Source organism: Triturus cristatus, chromosome 7 (genome assembly GCF_964204655.1).
Source record: "Triturus cristatus chromosome 7, aTriCri1.1, whole genome shotgun sequence".
NCBI lineage: Eukaryota > Metazoa > Chordata > Amphibia > Caudata > Salamandridae > Triturus > Triturus cristatus.
The window spans coordinates 217,933,109-217,939,108 of NC_140590.1; the positions used below are offsets into that span (position 1 = coordinate 217,933,109).

Below are 6,000 nucleotides of genomic sequence, written 5' to 3' on the forward strand. Positions count from 1 at the left end.
TCGCCTCTCCTTCCCTCTTGCCTCTCCTTCCCTGTGACTCCTCCTGCCCTGTCCCTTCTCCTGCCCTGTCCCTTCTCCTGCCCCGTCACTTCTCCTGCCCCGTCACTTCTCCTGTCCCATCACTTCTCCTGCCCCGTCACTTCTCCTGCCCTGACACTTTTCCTGCCCTGTTCATTGCTCCTGCCCCGTTCACTGCTTCTGTCCTTTCACCGCTTCTGCCAGGTTAATGCTCCTGCTCATTCCTAATCACCGCTCCTGCCCTGTCACTTCTCCTGCTTCGTCACTTCTCCTGCCCTGTCACCTCTTCTGCCCAGTCACCTCTCCTGCCCTATCACCTCTCCATCCCTGTCACCTCTCCTTCCCTGTCGCCTCTCCTTCCCTCTTGCCTCTCCTTCCCTGTGACTCCTCCTGCCCTGTCCCTTCTCCTGCCCTGTCCCTTCTCCTGCCCCGTCACTTCTCCTGCCCCGTCACTTCTCCTGTCCCATCACTTCTCCTGCCCCGTCACTTCTCCTGCCCTGACACTTTTCCTGCCCTGTTCATTGCTCCTGCCCCGTTCACTGCTTCTGTCCTTTCACCGCTTCTGCCAGGTTAATGCTCCTGCTCATTCCTAATCACCGCTCCTGCCCTGTCACTTCTCCTGCTTCGTCACTTCTCCTGCCCTGTCACCTCTTCTGCCCATCACCTCTCCTGCCCCATCACTTCTCCTTTCCTGTTGCCTCTCCTGTCCCGTCACTTTTCCTGCCCTGTCACTTTTTCTGCCCCGTCACCGCTCCTGCCCATTAACTGCTCCTGTCCGGTCACTGCTCCTGTCCGGTCAGCACTCCTGCTCATGCCCCATCACTTCTCCTGTCCCATCACTTCTCCTGCCCCATTCACTGATCCTATCTGTTCACTGCTCCTATTCGTTCACTGCTCCTCCACGGTTACTGCTCCTGCTCATGCCTAATCACCGCTCCTGCCCATCACTTCTCCTGCCCCATCACTTCTCCTACCCAGTCACCTCTCCTGCCCCATCACCTCTCCTTTCCTGTTGCCTCTCCTGTCCTGTCACCGCTCCTGCCCCGTCACCTCTCCTGCCCTGTCACTTCTCCTGCCCCGTCACTTCTCCTGCCCGGTCACCTCTCCTGTCCCATCACCTCTCCTTTCCTGTCACCTCTTCTGTCCGGTCACTGCTCCTGCCCTGTTCACTCTGTGTACATCATTGACAAATTACACAAGGGGGCAAGTTCCCCACAGTACTCTGTTTGGGGAAAGCGCCTCTGTAATCACTAACTACGATCTCACTGGCACATGATATGCTACAGGCAGTCGGTGGGCGCATTGTTATTCAAAAGGGGATAATCGGCCTCAGTCGGAATGACAATGACCCTGCCCAGAGTGTGTGAGAGCTCAAGGGAAGGGTTGCTGCAGCCTCTGGAGTTCAACACCGAGAAGTGCGAGCTGGCCCCTGAAAACTTTTAATCTCTTGGGGCTTCTTTCAGGGAACGCTGTAATTAATGTCCAAAATTACGGACAAAAGGCGCCCGTAAAATGAATGATTACAGACAATGGACATCACACCAATATGACGAACGGTCCGTGAAATTTATGGACGGCCGGTCACCGTCGAGGCACACAGAGGCTCAGAGGTTTGAACATGGGTAGGGAGCAACAGTTGGGCAACCTGCCCAAGAGCAGACAAGCTTTACGGAGCGAGAGCAAGTTCAGTGCCTACACGATGTATAGAACATCAGCTGTATACCGTGCAGCTTCCTGGTCAGCCATTAACAAACTGTCAAAGCCGTTGCTAAGCTTCAGCCAATCAACAGCAATTTTATATCCATGTTGCATACTCTTATCCACCATGTTGAGTGTGGCACTCTGATTAGATGTGATATTGAAACATGCTGCTTTCTTGCTATGCAGCAACAGAGACACTGTGCCCTTATACCTGCCTCTGAAAATATTCAATGTGGCAATGTCAGTCCAGGAATGCATATTACTTTCTATAATATAGCAGTTGTTTTACAGACCGCCTATTACCTAGGTTGGTGAAGCAATACTAGGTGTATAAGGAGCAGGGAAAAAGTACCCAGAATTTTCGAAGTGTAACTGAATCCAGGTAACTGAGAGGTGTGGCTCACTGGTTAGAGGCGGCAGACCCGTAAGCGGAGAATCGGCCAGGGACCAGGGTTCATTTCCCGACGCGGCAGGGTAGTGGACCAGGGTCAAAACGGACTCGATAATTCTCGCCTCGGTACCTACTCTAACCAGGAACACACTCGGCAACTCTGGGCATTAAGCTTGCCTCATCTCTACAACGGCCCCCCACAGACGCCGGGGATGCCTGGTTTCACCTTGGAGATACCCAGAAAGGGACCATCTCACAGGGATAGCCAGGACGGGTTCCCCAGCGGTCTACAGCGCCGGGATGCCCCGTTGCTGGGGCAGCTGTGCGCTTTACAAGTCTACAACATTTACATTTATTTACTGAAACTTGACTAGTAATTATCTTACGCATAGCTCCCACTATCAGACCGTCTTGGAAGGCAAGTGCAAGATCTGACTAAGTTTGAATAGCATTTACTGAGCAGCAACTTCCATAATACCAATAATGTGCATATACTTTAAAATCTGGAATGAAAGTCAACATATGCATACAGTCACTGATGTAAAGGAGAAAGTGGCACCAAATTGACAGCATTTATATTTGAAGAGGAGGTGAGCACAGGACTATGACAGTAGTTGTACACTGCTGAGGTTTTATGGGAATGCTCCAGAGCTCCACAATATTGAATGTCGCTAATTCAAGATGCTGCAAAATTGGCGCAAAAAAATGCAATGGTGCGCCACAAAATTCATTGGTTTGTGCCGCTAACTTCCCTAATTCATGCCACAATATTCTGAGGGCCTGATGAAGGAGTAAGTAACTGGTGCTCATGTAAAGCACTCGGGTCGAGCTTGCACTATGTAAAACTGCAACAAAAAAATTACATTAGATTGACACTTTCATGTTTTTGCCGGGTTAAAACAGGCTCTGTTGCTGACCAAGGATTACATATTGGACAGAGGGTAATCGTTTGTTTCCCCATTCTCTGTGTGGCAATCTCATTTAATTAAAGCCCTTTTTAGGTTGATATGCTTGTTGGGTAAAGCATGCACTTATTTTCAAAATTAATATGCCACTGCAAACAAACAAATAAGTAAAAAAAACATTACCATTTACAACACCAATAGCTCTAACTTTCAAAAACACAAGACCACTGCATTGCAAATGCTTGTTCAACAGAAGCCGTGGTACAGTACCTATTCCATCTTGTACATGCTCTAATCGGAAACCTGACTATAGCATTGCATTGCTCATTATCTATATATTTATCTGTCTAGCTACATATATATATTTTATTTCTTACTGTAAAAGTTATTGTTAAATTTACAACATGAGCTAATATTAATAAAATGCAAAAAAACCCTGAAATACCCCGGTGATGGTTTTATCGCCTACCTATAATTTGCACCCGCTTCTTGATCATCCACATTGATGGCATTTATTATGTCATGAGTGATATAATAATGGAGGTCATAAGTAATGCATGAAGAGGGCACTTTAGGAGAAAAGAATGCTGGGGTTACCTGAATTCAAGTGTTGGCTACAGTCCCAAGGGTCGAAATATCACTGACATTTCTAGGGATTCAATACCTTCATAACCACCCCAAACACCTATATGAATGCAAATTTCTCAAAACCTACTGAAGGGATTTACATGAAATAATGAAATGTTGTGTCATTTGATTCAGCGTTTTTTCTATAATGGAGAGCAAAGTCTTCTATGGTAATTAACATAGGAAATTGTTGTTTTGAGACTGATACTTTCTTCTTGGCCCCTGCATGACAGATCAGTGCACATCTTTCCACGAATGAGCCAAAGGGAGTGAATTTTGTTTTTGAAAAGTTTAATGCAGATTCTTCAAACAGCAAAAAAGATATTAAAGAAAGAAACTTAACTATGACTACACTTGCATTATCACCACCAGTGAAGATAAAATATATGCATAACATTATAACTACGATTCCCTTTGCCCCCATGTTGTCTGATTTACCCTTTTCAGAAGTACCTAGAAGCAAATTACTTTGGCATTGAGCGCTATGCCAAAAAATACAGATACGCAAACTGTGGTGCAGAAGAAGCTATACTAATCCAATCTGATGTGTATGTGTGAGTCTGGTAGGTGACTGCATCTTATATTCTGCCATCAGAGGCAGATAACTAAGCCATAACTTCAATTATGCACCTTCTTTCAGCTTCCAACCTCTGTTTTAAGATCTTTCGAGACTCTGGAAATATTGCACCAGCAAATACCTAGCTTGACCCACACTGCTCCATTTCAGCAAGTAATCGTCCATTGACCAATGCATCATGGCACACAACATCTCCTCCCATCACATACCTTGCTGTCCTTGTTCTAAAGATCCGCTGTGTTCTGTTGCTTCCTCACTCTCTTTTCATTCGTGGCCAGTGTGTTAGCTATTAAAGCAGTAAGTAGGACACTGGGTGAAACTCCCAACCAGCAAATCTACTTTTATCACATTTGCTTCCGGGCCTCCTTGCATCAATATTTAAATAGTCAATAATTAGTAGTGCTTGTGCATAATAATGCAGACCCGCCCGCCTGCTTACTTGGTGAAATGTAATTATCACTACTTCTGTACACATTGATGTATACTGAGCAACTGTTCAATAAAAAGATTAATAAAAAAGACACACTGCTCAGTAAGAGGTTGCATATGTCCTTCAAATTAGAAGGAGTGCTTATTTGCAATGTAATTTTTTTACAAAAATAATCTAATTCTCTTATTCTGCTGTATATATGATATCATAGGATCCATTTTTCGTAATACAGAGGAGCTTTCCAAAAAATACTGTTGCACTCACTAGTGTCCGAATGCTCACCTTAATTCTGGATCCCATGTGAGTGACAAATATTGAGTACTTCTCAGTATGCACAGCCAGCCATACACAATACATTCTTTAGGGGGGTCGGTGTCAATCTCATAGGGAGTGCTCCTTCATAACACCAGGGACCGTATTACATATGCAGCGCATTTTCCTTCATTGCACTGGGCATACCTTTAAAAAGGTGCGCCCAGGGCAATGAAGGACAATGTGACAATTTAAGATGAATACTCTGCCCTCAGGGCAGCCACGAATTCACGCTGCCGTGGGGGCAGTGCATTCATGTGAAAAACAGAACGGCTGCTTTAAAGACGCTCCAAGTTTTCAAAGCGCAGGCTGAAACCTGCCTGCAGTTTGAAGGGCGATTAGAGATCCCCTGGCAGGTGGGTGCAGTCACCAACTGCACCCGCCTGCAAGGGTAAGTCTGGGGTGTCCACAGGACTCTCTTTACCCCCTCCAGAGGGCTGCTGCCACTGTGCGCACTGACAGTGAACCTCCTGACAGCTTCTTTGCCTCTGCGCCCTTGTCTGGTGCAGAGACAAAGGGATTCCCTCATATGCATGGGGTAGGCCCCGGTTCAGTGACTTATTATCGAGAGACAAAATATCGACTACACAAAATATCGATGCCAAAATATAGAAGGACAGAATATCGACTCCCTATCTACAAACAGGTAAGTACTAAAATATCGATTCCAAAATATAGAATGTTAAAATATAGTTAGCTAAAATATCGAATTTTTTAAAAGTATTAAAAATTATATAAAAGTAATTAAATATTAAAAACAATTAAATAAAACATACATAATATATTATAAATAAGCTTAAAATGTAAACATAATAAAAGTAATGTAAAAAAAGTAGAGATTTTGTTGGATAGTGAGAGCGTAAAAATTACTATTCCCACTCCAGTGAGTGCAACAGTAGGGAAAGCGTTGGATAGCATAGAGGTACAAATTACTATTACCACTCCAGTGAGTGCAACAGTAGGAAAAACGTTGGATAGCGTAGGGGTAAAAATTACTATTCCCACTCCAAAGAGTGCAACAGTAGGGAAAGCGTTGGAT

At 45.0% G+C, this 6,000-nt stretch overlaps 1 protein-coding gene across 1 annotated transcript in view; it reads right to left on the reverse strand.

Annotated features, from left to right (window-relative positions):
* The window catches only part of LOC146809256 (uncharacterized), a 150,662-nt gene extending 146,205 nt beyond the window's left edge, over positions 1-4,457 (reverse strand). The window contains exon 1 of the mRNA XM_085614323.1: positions 4,429-4,457. The gene's annotated coding sequence lies outside the window, so the exon portion shown is untranslated. The remainder of the gene's footprint in view (positions 1-4,428) is intronic.
* Between the last annotated feature and the right edge of the window lie 1,543 nt (positions 4,458-6,000).